Source organism: Chiloscyllium plagiosum, chromosome 4, assembly GCF_004010195.1.
Source record: "Chiloscyllium plagiosum isolate BGI_BamShark_2017 chromosome 4, ASM401019v2, whole genome shotgun sequence".
NCBI lineage: Eukaryota > Metazoa > Chordata > Chondrichthyes > Orectolobiformes > Hemiscylliidae > Chiloscyllium > Chiloscyllium plagiosum.
In genome coordinates, this window is record NC_057713.1 from 64,502,051 (window position 1) to 64,525,500 (window position 23,450).

Below are 23,450 nucleotides of genomic sequence, written 5' to 3' on the forward strand. Positions count from 1 at the left end.
TGTGGCGGATATGGAAGTGTCCCTTGGGGCCTTGGAGGGAAGTAAGGGGTGAGGTGTGGGCGCAAGTTTTGCATTTCTTGCGGTTGCAGGGGAAGGTGCCGGGAGTGGAGGTTGGGTTGGTGGGGGGTGTGGACCTGACGAGGGAGTCACGGAGGGAGTGGTCTTTTCGGAACGCTGATAGGGGAGGGGAGGGAAGTCATATGGTCTCATATGTGGACTTTTTAATCTCTTCGACCATTTAATTTCCATCCATAAAAGTCTTTGAGGAGGTTGTGCTGTGGCCTTGTGAACAATCTACCTTGAAGCACCTTTCAGGCTTGGCCCTCAGTAGATAACCCATTGATCAGCAGCATCATCATCATCAACTGTGCCTCAGTCTGCAAATTATGTCCAATCAGGCTTATTAGTTTAGGGTGTAGGTTTGCTCGCTGAGCTGTAGGTTTGATATCCAGACGTTTAATTATCTGGCGAGGTAACATCATCAGTGGTGACCTCCAAGTGAAGTGAAGCTGTTGTCTCCTGCTTTCTATTTATATCTTTCTCCTGGATGGGGTTCCTAGGATTTGTGGTGATGTCATTTCCTGTTCGTTTTCTGAAGGGTTGATAGATGGTACCAAGATCTATGTGTTTGTTTATGGCTACAAGGGAGAGAGGGTCGTGTCTTTTTGTGGCTAGCTGGTGTTCGTGTATCCTGGTAGCTAACTTTCTTCCTGTTTGTCCTATGTAGTGTTTATGGCAGTCCTTGCATGGAATTTTGTAGATGACATTGGTTTTGTTTATGGATTGTACTGGGTCTTTTAAGTTTGTTAGTTTTTGTTTGAGAGTGTTGGTGGGTTTGTGTGCTTCTAGGACTCTGAGGGGTCTTAGTAGTCTGGCTGTCATTTCTGAGACTTCTTTGATGTATGGTAAGGTGGTTGGGGTTTCTGGCTGTGTTAGGTCTGCTTGCCGTGGTTGGTTCCTGAGGAATCTGCGGACTGTATTTTTTGAGTATCCGTTCTTCTTGAATACGTTGTATAGGTGGTTCGCAGATTCCTCAAGAACAAACCACGACAAGCAGACCTAACACAGCCAGAAACCCTAACCACCTTACCATACATCAAAGAAGTCTCAGAAATGACAGCCAGACTACTAAGACCCCTCGGAGTCCTAGAATCACACAAACCACACATCTATCCTGGGACAGGCTAAGCAAAGACATGCCAGAGAATTCCTAGAGGCCTGGTACTCCAACCACAACGCCATAAACAAGCACATAGATCTAGATACCCATCTATCAACCCCTCATAAAATGAACAGGAAATGACATCACCACAAACCCCAGGAACCCCATCCAGGAGAAAGATTTAAATAGAAAGCAGGAGACAATAGCTTCGCTTCACTTGGAGGTCGCCACTGATGATGTTACTTAGCCAGGTAATTAAATGTCTGGATATCAAACCTACAGCTCAGCGAGCAAACCTACACCCTAAACCTCACCCTGAGCTACAAGCCTTCACAAACCTTGCAGGCTTATTAGTTTCTGCCTTGGTTCGTCGTTTGACTGAGGAAGGCAGTTCTCAATGTGAACATGTTTGGACATATGTGTCAAGATGAGGAGGTGATGGGATTCAGTGTACAATATTTACTTCTTTTCCTTTTCTTTTCTGTTGTCATTCTGCCTCATCTTTTATTATTTTATAGCTAAGTTTTAGTTTTCTATTATCCAAGGATAGATGGAACAAAGGTGAGTAAATGGAGTTGAATCACAGATCAGGCATGATATCACTGGGTGATGATGGAAAAGTCTGTAGGAAGTATCTGGCCTATTCCTGTTTCCATACATTAAAATGAGGCAGAAGTAATTTTTCACCTTGTTTCATTTTACTGGCAATATTAAAGGTACAAAGGATGCTAATTACTGTTGGAGTAGGCCTGAAATCAAAGTTAGGTAATAAATATCAATTTGTAGCAATACTTTTTGTCCCACATAACTTTGTACTTGACAGCAAGGTGTGGATGTTAGGTATGGGCAAGGTTGGTATGATGACTTTTTTTTCTCAGTTATTTGCCTTTGCATAACTAGACTCACTTTCTTTTAAATCCCTGTGTTATTTAGTAGAAATAAGAAGGATGAGAAAGAACTTCCGGTTGCCAGGGAAGTCGGACAACATCATATGAGCAGCTTCCTTATCCAGCATTGTACACATCCAGTATAACCATCTGGAACTTACTGCAAACTGACCATCTCATTCATAAGGAGAGGTAGTGATAGAATTGTCCAGTGTGTTGCAGGATGACCATTGCCAAAGCAAGAATGGTACAGGATGTGACAATTTCCTTTAACGTTTTTGTCTCAGGCTGTTTTCAGATGGAACATCAATAATATCACTCATACTGCAATAGATCATACTGTAAAACACATAGCTAATGCCTGATTCCTGAAAGTAAGCAAGTGCATGATTTTCCCTACCGATAAAAGTAAACAACAGAGGAGACCATGGACTAAATTTTCCCATATTTTGGTTAAATAATTCACCACTGCTCACTTTATTTAGTATGTAGCCCACCTCACAATACTGTTCCAGCTCAATCTTGCATTGAGCAGAGGCAGAAGAATGGGTGCTGGGATCTATCAACATTCATATTTTATATATATCTCAGCTGTGCAACAGTTCAAATCTTGCAAATCATAAATTGCCTTTCTCTGGGTGTTGCTGAACATTTGGAATGGTCATGTCTGTGAGAGTCAAATTGGCACTCTGCTCAGTCAACAGAGACCTGGAGCTTTCAGTGGACAGGGTAGAACAGAGGTGGGCAATCTATTTTCTGACAGAGGAGACAACGATGCCAGAACCAAAGTAACCATGAGGTGTCTATGGTCCTGACGAATACGAAACAAAACTGCAAGAAGTTTAATGACCTGCTGTGCTCCACAAGCGCAAATGCCACCATCTTGCTTCTGCTACCTCATTTTTAATCCATCTCTGCTACTGCACCCACATTCCACCTAGACTCATGGTCCACCACCCTCACTATGCATGAAGCATTTTCCCTCAATGACTCTCACCCACCAAATTCCCCCCATACTATGAATCATACATGTCCTCTGCACTTTCAACTAACTCATCCAGGACATTTCGTCACCTTTCCTACAAGTGGCCCATACTAAGAGCTCTTCCAGCCACTTTCATCTCACTCAATTGCTTCCTTTGTCTAAATATAGGATAAAATGGGCCACAATAGGGGTGAGTAAGCAAAAACAGTTCACAGGCGACTGACATTCATTTCATCACTCTATGTAAGGAGAAGATCCTTGAATTAGAGGGAGGTAATTGAGACTGCTCACATGAGTGTTCAAGCAACCAAGTAAACTTTATTGTGCTGTGCTTCACTACCTTGTTTCCCATTACCAACACAGAGAATACATTCTTAAGCTGCTCAAGATTCCACCTTATTGTATAGTCATTCCCTCTTGTCTTCTACAACCAGAAACGACATCCACACAGCCTCCACATACCAGAGACCAGCTCCTTGGTAATCAACTCCTCCTCTACCTCTGAAGAAGACTCAGATCCTTTAGAGGAAGTGCTAGCAAAGCTGTCAATGCATCTTCCTTTAGCTCAGGTACTGTTGCCATAGTGGGTGCTGCAGTAGGCTTGGAAAAGCATTCTGCTAAGCACATCACTGCCACTTTCCCACAGCTTGCCAAGGAAGAGAAGCCCTAGCACCTCAGAGGACTACTGGAATTTAGGCCTCTGCTCAGCCCCAAGCAGGGGATGACTCTGTGGTTTGACCATTAATAACTGCACTCAAAAGCATGAACAGACACACGACCAAGAGGCAGGATTGTCGAAGACACTCACTAAATTGGATCAATTTACTGTCTGGAGGAGTGCTACACTCTCCATGTAGCATCATGGCATGACGTATTGCAATTGTTGAATGCAGAAACATCAGATGTTGTGGAACCTTCCATCAATTGCTAATATTAATTTTTATTAAACACAGGAAAAGCAAAGAGAGAAAAGCAAACAAAAAGTTACATTTGCTTTTGGGACTAAGAAGGGATTGCTTGCCTTTGGAGTAACTACAAATAGAAACATTGATAATTGCAAGCAGGAATAGGCCATTCCAGTTTTGAAGTCTGCTCTGCCATTTAATATAATCATAACCGATCATCCAACTCAGTAGCCTGCTCCTGCTTTCTCCCATACCCTTTGATCCCTCTAACCCTATGAACTATATCAGACTTCAACTTGTAAACATTCAATATTTTGTTTTTGTAGCTTAGAATTCCAAAGCTTTCTGGTTGAAAAAAGTCTTATCTCTATGCAAAAGTGGCCCACCCTGTACCCTTAGACTGTGACCCAGAGATCAAGAACATCCTTCCCCAATGTACCCTCATGAGCTTTCAGAGTGCTGCTCCTTCATCAGGTGACAGCGTCAGGCCCACTTCACCTGATGAGGGAGCAGTGCTTTGATAGTTGATGATTGTTAATAAAACTGTTGGATTGTAACCTGATGTCATGTGACTCTGATTTTGCCAATCCCAGTCCTACACCAGCAACTCCACACCATTTACCCTGTCTACTCCTGTTAGAACTTGCCAGGCTTCTATGAGACCCCTGCATTCCTTTAAATTCTGGTGAATACAGCTTCTCTTCATACACAAGGCCTTCCATTCCAAGAGTCAGTCTGATAAGTCTTTATTGTATTTCCTACATGGATGGAACACCCTTCTTCAGATAAGGAAACCAAAATTGCACTCAATACTCCCAGGTGTGGTCTCACCAATGTCTGTACAATTGCAGTTAGACATTGCTGCTCCTGTTCTTGAGTTCCCAATTTACCAAAGGCCAACATATCATTTACTTTCTTCACATCTGCTCCATATGCATACTTATTTTCAGCAACTGGTGTACAAGGGAATCCAGGTCACATTGCACCTCTCCCTTTCTCTCCATTCGGATAATAATTTTACTTTTATATTCACTGATGGAATGTGAACATCACTGGCTGGGCCAATGTTTATTGCCCATTCCTAGTTAACCTTGAGAAGATGGTAATGACCTGCCTTCTTGAAATGTTGCTGTTGGTAGATCCATGTAACCGTTAATAAGGGAATTCCAGGATTTTGGCATGATGATATTGAAAGAATGGCAATATATTTCAAAGTCAGGATGGTGAGTGATTTTGAGGGGAACTTATAGGTGGTGTTGTTCCTATTGATCAGCTGCACTTGTTTTAGGTGGTAGTGGTCAGGGGTTTGGAATCTTTGGTGAATTTCTGTAGTGCACCTTGTAGATAGTACACACTGTGTCAGTGGGTGAATGACTGCATGTTTATGTGGATGTGGAGCCAATCATGCCATATTTGGAGCCCAATTCCACAGAGAGAATAAAACAAATGGCGGCACGGTGGCTCAGTAGTTAGCACTGCTGCCTCACAGCACCAGGATCCCAGGTTCAATTGCAGCCTCTGGTGAATGTCTGTGTGGAGTTTGCATGTTCTCCCCTTGTCTGCATGGGTTTCTTCTGGGTGCTCTGGTTTCCTCCCATGGTCCAACGATGTGCAGGTCAAGTGAGTTAGCCAAGCTAAATTGCCCCATAGTGTTAGGTCAATTAGTCAGAGGGAAATGGGTCTGGGTGGGTTACTCTTCGGAGGGTCGGTGTGGACTGGTTGGGCCGAAGGGCCTGTTTCCACACTGTAGGGAATCTAATCTAAACTTATTTAAAAAAGAGTGACTTGGTAACAGGTTATCTGATTCTGTGGAGGCATGGGAGGAAATTGCTGGGACTTTGACATTTAATTTTCAAATCCTCTCTGGCCACAGAAAGAAGACTTGAGTATAACTAATATGGTACAATGAAAAAAAAAGCTTATTCCACAAACTCTGAGTGTGTTTACAGCCATTTTTCAATTTCGTTGTGTTGTTAATAATTGGATGGAGATGGAAGGCTTTCAAGAGAATGAACTGCAGATGCTGGCTGCTAATTCTAGGTACCCCACCCCATCTTGCTCGTTCCATTCTGCAGTACAGTCCCAGTCAATCACATTAAATTTTCGGCCTCGCCACATCATATTCTCATCTAACCCATTTTTGTAATTATTCTTTTCTCCAAAATACCCATGAACCCTAGGCTTACGGCTCATGAAGCCCAGCATCATGATACACTGTCTCCTCATCAAAGCCAGGATGGTGGTGAATATCAATGGCAACTCCCTCCAAAATATTCTGTATGCATTCATGCTGTATCATCTCCCATCCTTATATGCAGAATTGCTCCCTTCTACAGCGATTGTCCCTTCTGCACCTCAGCATGCTGCCTCTACACTTGACTTCCCCAATTTCTCCAACAAAGTAATATGCTGAATAACCTCTTTAACATTCAGTGCACAAATCCCAGGACTGACTGTGGTCCTGGCCGGGGACTGAGTTTGGAGAACAATCCCAACCTGAGAGTGAACCAGACCCCTGCCCAATGTCCATGTAATTCCTAAACAGACCACCTATTGGTAATCCTTGGATGAGCTGGTCTGATGAGCTCATGTCACTTTCCTGAACTTTCCTAACAACCCTTGATTCTCTTACTGATCAAGAATCTATACATCTCAACCTAAAGTATAGTTGAAGAAACAAACCCCACAACTCTCTATGGCAAGCAGTCCCAAAGATTCATAACCATCTGAGAGAAGAAATTTCTCCTCAGCTGATTCTTAAACTGCTGTCTTTTAATTCTGCGACTATACCCTCTGGTCCTAGACTTTCCTAAATGAGGAATTATGCTCTCAGCATTTACTCTGTCAATCCCTGAAAAATCCTATAGTTTTCAATGAGATCACTCTCATTCTTCTAAATTCCAGTGAGAAGACGCCCAACTTGTTTCACCTCAGCTCATAAGACAATCCCTCCACGCCAGGAAATATCCTCATGGACTTCCTCTGAACTAAAACTGCCTACAGTACTTTAGATGTGGTCTTACCAGTACTTCATACAGTTGCAGTAAGACTTCCCTATTCTTATACTCCAACCCCCTGGAAACAAAGGGGAATATTCTATTTGCCTTCCTAATTACATTCTACAGCTGTATGCTAACTTTTTATGTTTCATGCACAAGTGCCTCCAAGTTCCTTTGTGGTTGTAGGTTCCTGCAGCTTGTCTATATTTAAATAATACTCCTTTCTTTCATTCTCCCTTTGAAAATGAACAACTTCACATTTTCCCACATTATACTTAATTTGCCAATATTTTGCCCACTTATGTAACCTATCAATGTCTCTAGAACATAGAACAGTACAGCACAGTACAGGCCCTTTGGCCCACGATGTTGTGCCAAACATTTGTCTTAATCTAAGATCAACCTAACCTGTATACCTTCAATTTACTGCCATCCATGTGCTTGTCCAGCAGTCGCTTAAATGTCCCTAATGTCTCTGACTGTACTACCACTGCTGGCAGTGCATTTCATCCACTCACTAATCTCTGCTTAAAGAACATCTCCCTGGCATCTCCCCTATACCTTCCTCCAATTACCTTTAAAATTATGAGCCCCCGTGACAGCCATTCCTACCCTGGGGAGAAGTCTCTGGTTATCTACTCTATCTACTCCTCTCATTACCTTGTACACCTCTATCAAGTCACCTCTCTTCCTCCTTCTCTCCAGTGTGAAAAGCCCTAGCTCACTCAACCTCTCTTCATAAGACATGCCCTCCATCCAGGCAGCATCCTTGTAAATCTCTCTGCACCCTCTCTAAAACATCTACATCCTTCCTATAATGAGGTGGCAGAACTGGTCACAATATGCCAAGTGTGGTCTAAGCAGGGTTTTACAGAACTGCAGCAAAACCTCGCTACTCTTAAACACAATCCCCTGTTAATGAAAGCCTTCTTAACAATGCTATCAACCTTATCTCTGTGTAAACAGTTTGTATCACTCTTGCAACCTGCCTTTCCATCTATTTTACAGTGCAGTCACTTCCTTCTTTCAAGTCGTTAATATATATGTTGTAAACAATTGTATTCCCAGTACTGCTCATTGTGGAACCCCACTGATCATGGGTTACCAATCAGAAAAAAGAACCCCTTTACCCCATTTGCTGTTTCCTGCCCTTTAGCTAACTTTCTATCCATGCCAATATGCTACCTTAAACAACCTGGGCTTTTAGGAGCTAACATTTTGTGAGCTACTTGTTGAATGCCTTCTGGAAGACCAAATACAACATGTCTACTGGTTCCCTTCTATCCATTCTGAATAGGGATGTCACATATGCAGTTTTCCAAACCTCTAGTACTTCTCCAGAATCCAAGTATTTTAGGAAAATGACAAACAATGCACCTACAATCTCTGTAGTTAATTCTTTTCAGCTACTAGGATGCCAGCCATCTAGACTGGAGGACTTATCTGCCTTTAACCTCATTAATTTGTCTAATATAATATTTCTAGTGATGGCAAGGGTACTTAATTCCTTCCTTGTACCCTTTGACATTAATGTAATGTTCGAAGTATCTACCATTGTAAAGGCAGATGCAAAATATCTGTTTAAGTCCTCTGCCATTTCCTTGTTCCCATAACTGTCTCCTCAGATTCATTTTCTAAGGGGCTATTTTCACTTTGACCTGTTTCTTTCTTTTCATATATTTAAAGAAGCTGTTATTGTCTATTTTTAAATTCCTTGGTAGCTTTCCCTCATAGTTTATTTTCTCTGTCTTTATTGTCCTTTTAGTCCTCATTTGCTGGATTCTGAATTTATTCCTGTCTTTGGGATTATCACTGAATTTTGCATCCTCAGGTGTTTATTCTTTCAACTTAACACTCTCCTTAACCTCGTTGGTTAGCCATGGTTGGTTTATCCTTCACTGAGGATCTTTCCTACCTGGGATCTATTTTTGCTGTGAATCATGGATTACCTTCTTAAATGTCTGCTACTACTTAACATACTGTCATTTCTGTTAAGCTATCTGTTCAGTTGACTTTAGCTAACTCTATCCCCATTATATTGTAATTCACTTTATTTAAGTTAAACACAGATATTTCTGATCCAAGATCTTTATTCTCAAAACGAATATTAAATTTGATTATGTTATGATCACTACATCCTAGGGGATCTTTTTCAGTGAGGTCATTTATCAGACCTGCCTTATTATCCAAAGTGCTCTATGAAAATATCCCAAATGCACGCTATGAATTTGTTGCCATTGTTACCCTTCCCAATTTGATTAAGCCTATCAACACAGAAATTGAAGTTACTCTATTATTTTGCATGCTCCTATTATTTGTTGATTTATAGCTTTCCCCACAGAGTGGCTACAGTACTTCTACCAATGCCTCCTTTCCCTTGCTATTTCTTACCTCCAGCCAAATGAACTTTACATCATCTGAGCCACAAAAATGTTACAACATTTCAAATGACGTTGGCTATTCTGTCACCAGAAGGTTTTAGGAGGAGATGGGAATATAGAATTTGAAGCACAACATAATCAGTCGGAATCTCATTGATTGGCAGAGAAGACACAGATTTAGGGAGGTTAAAAAACAAACTGTGGATGCTGGAAATCAAAAACATTTCAAATGACGTTGGCTATTCTGTCACCAGAAGGTTTTAGGAGGAGATGGGAATATAGAATTTGAAGCACAACATAATCAGTCGTAATCTCATTGATTGGCAGAGAAGACACAGATTTAGGGAGGTTAAAAAACAAACAAACTGTGGATGGTGGAAATCAAAAACAAAAACAGAAATTGCTGGAAAACCTGAACAGGTCTGGCACTATCTGTGTGTAGAAATCAGTTTTAACATTTTGGGTCCAATGGAAGGATGAATCTTGAGTTGGAATCATGTGGTCTGAGTCTGAGCTGGGGACAGTTACTGAGGAAATGATGTGGATGTGGAAATGAATTTAAGCAAATACCTTGACATGGACCAGGATCGACAACAAAATTAATGATGGCAAACAACAAAAAAGATGGGACAGAAATCCTATTGGAGAGAGTAGAACGTCTTCAAGATGGGCATGCCTGGAAGAGATGTGGTAGTGAACTAAATGCTAAATAAAAAACCGAAAGAACTAGAAATCAGAAATTTCTGGCAAACCTCAGCAGGTTTGTCAGCACCTGTGCAGAGAAATCAAAGTTTTGCATTTATTTTCTTTTTGATCTCTCTTAAGACACTGGTACATGTCCATCAATCCCAAATTCTCTATTGCTCCTGTTCCCTGTGAATAACCAGTTCTCACGACATTTATTTAATTTTCCCTAGAATTGTCCCTACAGCTAGCTTCTTATTCTGAGGGACAATGTTGTAGACATTTTTAGAGGGTGGAAGTGTTTAGAAAGAAGCCTTCTAAATCAAAGTCAATTTTCCAAATTAAAATTTCACAATCTTGTCCAAACAGAAGTGTTATCCCTTCCATTAATCTAATCATTCTATTAATGCAAATTAAAACTTGCATTCCTGAAGAAGGGACAGCATGATGGCACAATAGCCAGTACTGTTGTTCACAGCACCAGTGACCTGATGTATATAATCTATGACTCTATGGCTCTATAAACAGAAGTTGCTGGACAAACCGAGCAGGTCTAACAACATTTGTGAAGAGAAAAACAGAGTTAATGTTTTGAGTCCAGTGACCCTTTTTTAGAACTGATAATGGATAAGAATATATGGCATTTATGCTGGTTACAGGGGGTGGGGAGGAAAAGGAATAACTGAACTTGTAGAGAAGGAGCTAGGAGTGAGGAGAAAAATGGGAGGCAAACAAAGGGGTTTTTGATAGCAAGCTAGGAAAGAAGAGAAGCTAGATAGGTGAAAATGGAATAGGAGGTGAAAATGGATTAGCTGTACTGAAAACAACTCATTTCATCACAGGGCTTGGTGCATTCCCAATTGAAATGTTGCTAAGCTTGGTGTTAAGTTCTTGCAGCTAAGGTTCCCAAGTGGAGGATGAGGTATTATTCATTCAGCTTGTGTTGAGCCTCACAGGAGCACTGCAGTAGGCCTGATACAGACATTTAGTGCTGAGAAGTGGGAAGTGAAATAATTTGTTAGGAAGGACAGGAATAGGTAGTATAAAATATATAATTCTAAAGTGACGGAAACAATTGGGGCAAATATGTACAAATTGTTCATGATGCAGGACAGATTGTGAAAATAGTTGATAAGGCATACAGGATTCCAGGATTTTTAAACAAAGTGCAAAAGTAAGGAAGTTAAGCCTCTTTGGAGCATTGTGTTTAGGAGGGATGTGAAGACATCAGTGATCACACATAAACAATTTATGAGAATTATTTCAGGGTGAGGAATATCAATTTTGTGTGCATAGATTAAAAAACAGCGGCTGTTCACTTTGGTAAAAAAGAATCCTGAGATGAGATTAGATACAAGTGTTTAGAATCATGATGTGCTTGGTCCAAATATATATAGAGAAACTGTTCCCACTGGTAGAAAGGTACTTAAAATATCCTTTATTGTCACAAGTACTCAACTACTGAAGTACAATATAGGAATACAGTAAAAAGTTTACAACGTTGCCCCATATGGTGCCATCTTAGGTACAAAGTACCTAGGTACAGATATTAGATACAATGTACAGAAATAAAGGGAAAAAAGGAAGGAAAAATGTTACATTACTTACAGTAGTTCATGGTATAACTAACTGATTTAAGGACAATGGCAAAAAAAAGGCAACATGAGGAAAGAAACATTCTATGCAGCAAGTGGTCTGGGAGTATTATGGATGCAAGGGTTCCAGTCATGGTTTTCAAAGGGAATTATATAATTATCTGAAGGGGAAAAAAGAATTGCAGGGCCCCAGCAAAGAGGCAGGAGAATGGAACTAACTGAGTTTCTTTTGTAGGGAGAAAATGGGGAGACAACAGAATGATTTTCTTCCATGCTGCAACCTTCCCATTCTTCCAAATTGTTGAGTAATTTGGTCTGAATGAATAAATCTTCCACCAAAATGCTATAAGGCGTATTCTTGAGAAAGGATCAGTATGTTAACAAAAATTATAGACATCTCTAGCTGACATTTGAAAGCTCTGAATAATATCCCATTTATGCTACAGTCTCAGACTGATGAAGCAAGTGTTGCAGCTACAAAGGTTACAGAAGTTATGGCAGAGAGACATGGAGCAGCATGAAGCAGGTGTATGGAAAATGCATCCCAAGTCTGATACTTCTCTTCTTCATTCTCATAGTCATATCTCAAAAATTGGAAGCAAAGAAAAACTAATAGATTATAAAAATGAATGTCTTTGGGATTAAAGACATTAAGAAAGAACATGTCTATGTGGCATTGCAGAAGGATGCCAGGATAATCAGAATAGGTGCCTAGTCATTAATTTAGCACTGTCAAGATTTTACCAACTTTATCATTTCTAAAGGTAACAGTTAATTGAATGCTTGGGGTTCTATGGTCTTGTCCTGAATAGAGGTAAGGGATTTCAAAAAGCTGTTTAAAACACCTTTATACATATTTTAAATGCTGTGGAAGAGCACTGGACAATAACTAATAAATGAAGTTTGTTTCAGAGAAATGCAATCTGCTATATGGATTTAAAATAGGACACATATATGTACTTCATTCAACCTGCCAAGGAATAAATCAAATAGCAAAATTGAATTGATTCCTTGTCCATTGTGTCTGAGTAGTGACAGACAATAATGAACAATGTCAATACAGCCATGGTTTATAATGCCAAATCTGTTTACTTAAATCTCCAAAAGTCTTGCTGAAGATGTACAGTTCATAGATGGGTTATTCCTAAATGACGGTATTCTAGTTTGAATATTGTGACATAAGAGGGGTATGTAGGTCAGGAAAAGCAGTGCAGAGAAAAGCAATGAAGTGGTTCCATGTTTAGATTTAGATTAGATTAGATTTAGATTAGATTACAGTGTGGAAACAGGCCCTTCGGCCCAACAAGTCCACACCGACCCGCCGAAGCGAAACCCACCCATACCCCTACATTTACCCCTTACCTAACACTACAGGCAATTTAGTATGGCCAATTCACCTGACCCTGCACATCTTTGGATGGTGGGAGGAAACCAGAGCACCCGGAGGAAACCCACGCAGACACGGGGAGAACGTGCAAACTCCACACAGTCAGTCGCCCGGTAATTGAACCCGGGTCTCTGGCGCTGTGAGGCAGCAGTGCTAACCACTGTGCCACCGTGCCGCCGTGTTGTAAAAGAAATGAGCCCTGCAAAGTATTTGTTGAACCAGGAGTATTCAGCCTCAGATATTGGAATATTAGAGGTAAACCTAAAAGGTATATGAAGGGAATTTTTTCTAATTATCTTCCCCTAATGCGACACTTTATGTATTGGAAGTGTGCATCAAGCCTACATAATCGTAAATAGCCACCTATAAATTTTAATTAAATCCACTAAATTATATGACCTCTCATTCAATTTGAGTTGCCAGAGTAGATGATCACAAAATAGTTTTTCATTACCATCAGGGCAGTAGGAGTAAGAAACATTTTGAAGTTTATGAAGGATAAAATTAGATCAATGAATATGTCATTACACAAGGAATACTCCATAGATTAGATTAGATTACTTTACAGTGTGGAAACAGGCCCTTCGGCCCAACGAGTCCACACCGACCCGCCGAAGCGCAAACCACCCAAACCCCTACATTTACCCCTTACCTAACACTATGGACAATTTAGCATGGCCAATTCACCTGACCTGAACATCTTTGGACTGTGGGAGGAAACCGGAGCACCCGGAGGAAACCCACGCAGTCACAGGGAGAATGTGCAAACTCCACACAGTCAGTCGCCTGAGGCGGGAATTGAACCCGGGTCTATGGCGCTGTGAGGCAGCAGTGCTAACCACTGTGCCACCATGCCGCCCATAGCTGGAATAAGTCACTGGGAAAAGTGATTGAAGACTCTGACCCCCAAAATTGTAAGCCAGCGATCTGAGTACTAATGCTAATATTATGACAATGCTAAAACTCTGGTACTGATCTTGATGGTGTTTTTGGGATTAGAGTAATGTCCTCTAATTTGCTTAGATTTGCAAGATGGCCATCAGTTACATCTCCCAGACAGATCAAAGAAGAAATGTCAGACTATGGAAGAGTGCTTCATCAGCCCTGGAAGAATTTTCCAAAGACTCACTGCAGTCTTTTTTGTAAGATGTCCTCATAAAATCTAGCTGGAGGATATGTCGTCCTTGTGTCTGGCCACTTCTACCTACACAAACCGCAAGGCAAAGGAGCACTGATGTTTAGAGTTCCCACTCTACTCAACATCCCTCACAACAATAACCCCATACTGCTGGCTATATTTTGTGTAGATAAAGACTCCTCATTAGCAGATCACTTGAGTCACTTTAGTATTAGGCCATGTTCCACCATATAGCCTAATCTCTGGCTATACAAGCACCAAAGTTTTTGTAACTTGGATAATCCACTAAAATAGAAAACAAAGCAGGAATTCCAAACATTTCATAGCTTAAACAAAAGTTGGATAAGGCTATGAGCATCAAGTGGCTCAATCCTACTGGCTAAAACATTAATGTTCAACCAGGTAATGAAGGGAAAAAGAAAGTTGAATCCCATGGCTAAGTAGATGGATAAAAAAACATTAAATAGTTACCTTGATGTGGGAAGAAGATTCTTGCTTGGAAAATAGAGACAACTTCAGGGGAAAAGCCAAGAAAATCAGTTTTCAAAATAAGATTACAACTGTGAGATGATGGAGATAATTGTGAAAATAATGTCTAGCAAGATGTTGGTGGAATTTACTGACAAAATTGTTTAAGATCAAAATGTATTTCATTATTCTAGATTGCATAGAGGACATACAAAACTACCCTTGAACAATTTCAGGAAACCTACCCATTCTTGATCATTCCACAGTTTAATCTGAATTTCTTTCTAGTTCCTCACAAGATCCAGTCTAATATGTCAGTGAATTATACAGTTCATAAAATGATTAAATTCTGAATTTATGCCACTGCAGTAGCTGGGACCTCCTCAAGAACACATCTTAAAACATTCCATCACAATTTATGCTAGTTTCTTCACACTGGGACTATGAAGAATTTCTTCTTTCCCTGTAATGTGACAGCACTGCTTCCTTCAAATACTGAATCTGAAAAGTTAATATGAATATCAAAATGTGTTATCCCTTTTCACAAGGGGAACAATAGACAGTGTGATATAAAAGGGTCAAATAATTCTAATGGAACTATTCAAAAGTATCAATGTGAAGGGTGCCATCTGCTGGGCTCATTCACATAAAGGACCATGAACCGGAGGCCACATTCAGCAAGTTTCAGAAACAGTGGTGTCCTCACAGCCAAAAATACATCTATGATGAGAAATTTGAGGCTGCAAGCATGTGCTGACCATTTAGGTGATAGGATAGCATTTAATAATGGTCTCTTTCATTCATCTATGTAAACAGCTGGCAACGGGAGAAGATGGTACTAACAGTGGATGGCTTGCATCCAGAAGAAATTAAAGACATGAGCTATTTTTAAAAACATGAAAATAGAGAAGATTTTTAGAGTAAGAAGAGGTTATTTGACCCATCATGTTCATGAGAGCTAGAGAAGAGTTATACAGAGTTAGGACCATAAGACAATGAGACATAGGAGCAGATGTAGGCCATTTGACCTGTTGGGTCCCCTCCACCATTCAGTGAGATCATGACTGATCTGATAATTCTCAAGGGAGGAGAAAGTGAGGTCTGCAGATGCTGGAGATCAGAGCTGGAAATGTGTTGCTGGAAAAGCGCAACAGGTCAGGCAGCATCCAGGGAACAGGAGAATCGACGTTTCGGGCATAAGCCCTTCTTCAGGAATGAGGAAAGTTTGTCCAGCAGGCTAAGATAAAAGGTAGGGAGGAGGGACTTGGGGGAGGGGCGTCGGAAATGTGATAGGTGGAAAGAGGTCAAGGTGAGGGTGAAAGGTCAGACTGGGGTGGGGGCGGAGAGGTCGGGAAGAAGATTGCAGGTTAGGAAGGCGGTGCTGAATTCAATGGATTTGACTGAGACAGGGTGGGGGGAGGGGAAATGAGGAAACTGGTGAAATCCGAGTTCTGATAATTCTCAATTCCACTTCTCTGCCCTATTTCTATAACCCTTGATTTCCTCAATGATTAAAAATCTTGAATATATTTAATGACCCAGCATTGATAGTTCTCTGTTGTAATGAATTCCATAGACCCACCACCTTCTGATAGAAGATATTCCTCTTCACCGACTGTCTGTGCGGGTTTGCATGTTCTCCCTGCGTTTGTGTGGATTTCCTCTGGATGCTCCAGTTTCCTCCCATAGTCCAAAGATGTACAGGTTTGATAGATTAGCCATGGGAATGCAAGGTTACAGGAGTAGGATAAGGTGTGGATCTGGTAGGATCCTCTTCAGCGGATTGGTGTGCACTTGATGGATTGAATGGCCTGCTTAAACATTGTAGGTGCTCCATGATTCTATGATTCATTGGTGACCCTTTATTCTGATTCTTTTCCAGAAACTAAGGATTGCCTGATTAGAAAAACTGGTTCAGAGCTAATGGAAAGACAGCAGGATTGCTGTGAGCAAGTCCAATGTGCCATTTTCTCTCAGTACCTGCATGGTGTCTGCTGGATAGATAGATTAAAATATGTTCTCCAAATTTTGTGTCAGGTTGCATCTCTTCCAAAAAGGCAAACAATCTCTCCACATTCACCTTGTCAAACTTCCTAAGAATCTTATATGTTTCAATCATGTTGTTTCTTATGTTTCTAAACTCCAATGGGTACAAGCTCAACCTACTCAATTGCTCCTACATAGAACATAGAACATGAAACAGTACAGCGCAATATAGGCTCATCAGAAAATTCCTCCATATCAAGGATGAACCCAGTGAACTGTCTCCAATGTCAGAATATGTTTTCTTAAATAACATTAAAAATCACACAACAACAGATTATTGTCCAGCAGGTTTATTTGGAAGCACTAGCCTTCAGAATGCTGTTCCTTCATAAGGTAGTTATGGAGTAGGACCATAAGACACAGAATTTATAGCAAAAGATTACAGTGTCATGCAACTGAAATGATTTATTGAACAAACCTAGTTTGTTGCAAAGCCTTTTAGAATGGGTTGCAGGTTTTGGTTTATTAATATGTAAATTGCAGAACTTCTTTTAAGTCACATTCTTGAGATAACTTAAGGTTTTATTAAAAAAAGGTGACATCTCCACTCAGACAAAGCATTAAAGGTGTAAGGTTAGAGTCTGACTGTATCCCGATCTTGAGTCAGACTGATTCTATTCCCAAAGTGTAATTTACAAAATATGACATGGATTGACTGCCTGCATTGACTGCCTGCAGATTGTGCATTTTTTAAGCAAAATAGAATGTATAATTCTGCAAATACAAATTCACCCCATAGATTTATATGTGGGTGTGTGCATGAGAGAGAGAGTGAGGGAGAGAGAGAGAAAGACAGAGAGAGAGAGAGAGAGTGCATATAAGTGTGAGTGCATGTGAGAGAGTATGTTTGCATGTGTGCAGGCTTGGTAAAGTGTGTGTGTGTGTAAGTGTGATGGAATATAAGTCTGTGAGTGTGTGGGTGTGTGGGTGTGAGTGTGGGTGTTATATGTATGTGTGTTTGAGATATATATATATGTGTGTGTGTCTAAGAGAGTATATAGTGTAGTAGGGCCATTTGTAGTGTGACATGAACCAAAGGTTCTGGCTAAGGCCACCATCATGGGTACTGAACTTAGCTATCAGCCTCTGCTCGGCCACTTTGTATTGTTGGCTTTCCCGAAGTCTGCCTTGGAGAATGGTCACCGAAGATCCCAGGCTGAATGTCCCTGACCACTGAAATGTTTCCCTGACTGGGAAGAAACACCCATGTCGGGTGATTGTTGCGCAGTGTCCATTCATCTGTTGTCGTAGTGTCGGCTTGGTCTAGCCAATGTGCAATGACTCGGGGCATCCTTGCCTGCAGCGTATGAGATAGACAATGTTGGCCGCATCACATGAGTGCCCGCTGCATGCATGGTGGGTGGTGTCTTCATGTGTAACAGTAGTATCTGTGTTAACACTCTGATGCGTCTAGCGGTGGTTGCCATGACAGGGTTGAACAGTGATGTGGATGATGTTGTCTTGAAGGCTGGGCAGTTTGTTGCAAACAATAGTCTGTATAAGGTTTAGCGGTTGTTTAAAAGCGAGAAGTGGAGGCGTAGGAAAGGTCTTGGCAATGTGCTCACCCTCATCGATAATGTGCTGTACGCTGCAAAGAACATGGTGTAGTTTCTTGACTCCCAGGAAGTACTGGACAACAAAGGGTACCCTATTAGTTGGAACCCAAATCTGTCTCCTGAGGAGGTCATTACTGTTTCTCACTGTGGCACAACAGAACTGACTATCGATGAGTTGAGCATCATAACCTGTTCTTAGGAGGACATCCTTGAGTACCTTTAGGTATCTGTCACGTTCCTCCTCATCTGAACAGATCCTATGTGTGCATCGGACTTGTCCATAGGGAATGGCTATTTTAATATGTTCAGGTGGAAGCTAGAGAAGTGTAACATCGTGAGGTTATCCGTAGGTTTACGGTAGTGAGGTACTGAGGTTCCCATCCTTGGTGGAGATGCATATGTTCAAGAAAGAGACAGATACTAAAGAACAGTCTATAGTAAGTCTGATAGTGGGATGAAACTCATTAATATCACTGTGTAGTTGTTTCAGTGACTCCTCGCTATGGGTCCAGAGGAAGAAAATGTCGTCAATCTACCTGGTGTATGGTGTTGGCTGGAGGTCCTGTGCAGCACAGAAGTCTTTCTCGAAACTGTGCATGAAAAGTTTGGCATACTTGGGTGCAAATTTTGTCCCCATGGCTGTTCTGTGTGTCTGGATGAAGAACTGGTTGTCAAAGGTGAAAACATTGCGGTCAAGGATGAAGTGGATGAGTTGTAGGACGGTGTTCGGAGATTGGCAGTTGTTGGTTTTGAGTACTGAGGCTGTTGCCACGACGCTGTCATTGTGGGGAATGCTGATCTAGAGTACTGAAACGTCCATTTTGACAAGAAATGTTTCTGGTTCGGCTAGTCTGTTGGTGCTGAGTTTCTGTAAGAAATCTGTAGTATCATGACAGAAGCTGGGAATCCCCTGTACAATGGGTTTCAAGATGCCTTTGTTATAGTGAGAGAGGTTCTTACACAGAATGAGACATCCAGGTGTGTTGGCTTTGTTTATCTTCGGAAGGCAGTAGAAGTCCCCTTCACGAGAAGGGAATGAGAGTGTGTAGGGAACTCCGAAGGATTGGATCAAAAGACTTGATCAATGTGTTTAGTTCATGGGTGTGCTATTTAGTCAGATCGGCCGGAAGTTGTCTGGTTGTTCAGTTATTGGTACACTTCCTTGCAGTTGTCCATTCTATTCTGAATGAAGATGGTTCCTCCTTTATCTGCTGGTTTGATGACAATGTTGCAATTGGTTTTGAGAGAATGGGTGGCGTTGCATTGTGATCGGGTGATGTTTTCCTCTACCTTGTGGATGCAGCTGATGAATCTGGCATTTACACATTTCCTGACAGTTTGAGCATATGTGTCAAGCCCAGGGCAATAGCACTCCTAAAGGGATCCAAATCAACTCCTTCTTGGTCACTCCTCAATGGATTTCTCAGATGACTGTTCTGGTTTGACGGTTGGTTCATTGGGATCACTTCAGACATCTTGGAGAATTCCTCTGAAGAATTCTTCTGAAGAATTCCTCACACCTTTAATGCATTGTCTGAGCTGAGATGTCACATTTTTAAAAATAAAACCTTAAGTTATCTCGTGAATGTGACTTAAAAGAAGTTCTGGGATTTACATATTACTGAACTGAAACTTGCAACCCATTCTAAAAGATGAAAGACTTAATGACAATCAAGGTTTGTTCACTATATCATTTCAGTTACATGACACTGTGATCTTTTGTTATAAATTCTGTGTCTTATGGTCCTGCTCCACAACTACCTGATGAAGGAACAGTGCTCTGATAGCTAGTGCTTCCAAAAAGACCTGCTGGACTATAACCTGGTCTTGTGTGATTTTTAACTTTGTCCACCCCAGTCAAACACAGGCTCCTCCACATCATTCCTTAGACAAGGTAACCAAAACTGTTCACTATATTCCATCTGTGGTTTGACTAGTGGCTTTTATAGTTTTAGCAAGACTTCCCTAATTTTAGAGTCAAAAAGTGTGGTGCTGGAAAAGCAGAGCCTATCAAGCATTCCCAGCTATCTTTCCCCCAGCTCCACCCCCCTACCATTTATCTCTCAGCTCTCTTCTGCCCCCAAATTCATGATGAAGAGCTTATGCTCGAAACATCAACTCTCCTGCTCCTTGGTCGCTGCCTGACTGGCTGTGAATTTCTAGCACCACACTTTTTGATCCTGATCTCCAGCATCTGCAGTCCTTGCTTTCTCCTCCCTATTTTTATACTTTTTGAAATAAGGGCCAAAATTTCAGTTGTTTTCTGACTGAACTTGAATGCTAGTTTTTGGAGATGTGTGCACAAGGACTCACAAAAACTGTAATAAAATATATTTATTCTAACTTAATTTGAATTGGAAATGATAGCTTCCCAATGTTAGCTTCCCAATTACCTCAAAATTAATATAGTCTGAGGAATTATTTAAAATTAAATATTTCTACTTTTTCTTGCCCAGTTTTAAACTTCCAATTCAATTGCAAATGTTTTACTTTTTTACATCAAATATGCATTTTCCTCTTTGTTGCCAACCAATGTGCTTATATAATTAATCCAGTGATGAAATGTGAATAAACACAATATAATATTCCTAGTGCAGGAAATGTTAATAAATAATAGAGAAGGATGTCTTTAAGGTATTTAACTATCTTTACTACTCTCACATGAAATCAAATGTGTGAAAAAATGCATATATGTTGATAAAAGTGGTTTGTTTTCTCCACCCATCCCTGCCAAATGATACAAACTGGCTATGTACACCTAAACAACAATTTATATTTGTGTAGCTCCTGTAATATAATAAAGCATCCAAAGTTTCTTTATACGTGTATTATAAAATAAAGTATAACACTCATCCACATAAGGAAATATGAGATCAAATGACATAAAGTGTGGTCAGAAATGTAAGTTTTATGCAGTATCTTAATAGATGCAGTGAGGGGGGGAGATGGAGAGGTGGGAATTGAAGGCAACTGAAGCCTTTGCAATAAATGAAATCATAGAGCCAGAGAGTCATTTCGCTTAGAAATGATCCACCATGTCTATATTGACCAACAAACACCAAACTATACTAATCTCATTTATCTGCACTTGGTCCATAACATACTATGACCTGGCATTTTAAGTTCTTGTCGAACAGCAATGAGAATTGTGGAAACACCACAGTCTAGAATTAGAATAATAGAAAATTGTTGGCTGGAGGAAATTACCGAGAGAGGGAAGGGCAACCCATGGAGTGATTTGAGAACAAGAGTAAGAATTTTATCACCAAAATTGATCAGACTGGTTATAGGTCAATAAGCACAGTGAAGAGGTTTACCTCAGAATACAACAAGACCTTGATCAGATGGGAAAATGGGCTGGGGAGTGGCAGATGGAGTTTAATTTAGATAAGTGTGAGATGCTGCATTTTGATAGGGCAAATCAAGGCAGGATTTGTACATTTAATGGTAAGATCCTGGGGAGCGTTACCGAACAAAGAGACCTTAGGTCATAGTTGTTTCAAAGAGGAGTCCCAGATAGGTTGGATAGTGAAAAAGGCATTTGGTACGCTTACTTTTATTGGTCAGTGCATTGAGTATAGGAATTCGACTGTCATGTTGGTGCGGTACAGGGCATTGGTAAGGTCACTTTGGAATACTGCATTCAGTTCTGGTCTCCCTGCTATAGGAAAGATGCTGTGAAATTTACAAGTGTTGGAGAAAGTGAGCTCTGCAGATGCTGGAGATCAGAGCTTAAAAATGTGTTGCTGGAAAAGTGCAGCAGGTCAGGCAGCATCAAAAGAGGAGAATCGACATTTCGGGCATAAGTGTTGCCAGGGTTGGAGGGTTTAAGCTATATGGAGAGGCTGAATAGGCTGGGGCTATTTTTCCTGGAACAATGGACATTGAAGCGTGACATTATAGAAGTTTATAAAACCATGACAGAGCATGGAAAGGGTTAATAGCCAAGATCTTTTCCCCAGGGTAGGGGTGTCCAAATCAAGACTGCATAGGTTTAAAGGGACCAAAAAGGGTAAGTTTTTCATGCAGAGGGTGTTACGTGTATGGAATGAATTGCCAGAGCAAATAGTGAAGGCTGGTACAATTACAACATTTAAAAGTCATCTGGATGGGTATATGAATAGGAAGAGCTTAGAGGGAAATGAGTCAAATGCTGAAAGATGGAAATAGATTAATTTAGGATGTCTGATCAGCATGGACGAGTTGGACTGAACAGTTTGTTTTGTTGCTGTACATCTCTATCACTCTATGACAGGGATAAGGGAAATAGGATTTGATATGAATTAAACCAAATGTAGCAAAGTTTTAGATGGCCTCAAGTTTATAGTGGGTATAGTGTGGGAGACCAGCCAGATGATTGTTCACACAATCAAGTCTAATGGTAACCAAAGGATGTGTGCTGCAATAGGAGTAAAGTCAGGGACATTACAGAGATGGTCTTAATAGTGGCACAAGTATGAGGTCAGGAGCTTATATGGGTGTCAAATGTGCAAGCAAGTTGTGAACTAATTGATTCAATCTCAAATTGTTGTATAGACAACGAAAATGGAGTTTGGAGTAGGGACTGAAAATAATTCTTAATTCTTCTGAATATTTAAGTGGAGGAAGTTGCAACTCATCCAGTACTGGATATCAGGCATGTAGTCTGATGATTTAGCAACAGTAGAGGGCTTCAGAGTGGTACTGGAGAGGTAGAACTGTGTGGCATTAATCTACTTGTAAAGATTAACCCTGTGCTTTCAGAAGATGTGACCAAAGGGCAGTATGTGGATAAGAAGTAGGAAGACTGGTGATAGGTCCTTGGGGGATACAAACTTTGAATACCAGGAAAGGTAAAAATGGTACATTGTCATTGACTGTTTGTCCAGGAGTGTTAATCCCATGTCACTTGTTGCTGCAGTAACTGTTTTTGTTCCATTTCTGTTCATGAGATAATAGAAAGGTCTGGGACTGAAAGGTCATCTGCTGTCTGTGAAGATATGAGTTATATCTTCCTGATTGGGCATCTACAATACAGGAACAGTATCTCCAATTGATTGTATGTGACAGTGCTTGTGGCAGTATATCTGTTCATTTATTTCTTTGTATGATTAAGATGAAATCTGCTCTGTACAGGTCTCAAGTTGCTATTTGGGCTGTCTCTTGTTGAGAGCATTGAAGGTTTGGACCCTGATTGGCTCTCCAATGCTCAACTTTGATAATGGTTTGATAGTTTTGTCATAATTAAATTTGACTTGTTGCATTTTGTCATGTAGAC

At 40.7% G+C, this 23,450-nt stretch overlaps 1 long non-coding RNA gene across 2 annotated transcripts in view; it reads left to right on the forward strand.

The window, feature by feature from the left end:
• The window catches only part of LOC122549092, a 51,181-nt gene that overhangs the window by 3,102 nt on the left and 24,629 nt on the right, over positions 1-23,450 (forward strand). The window lies entirely within an intron of this gene.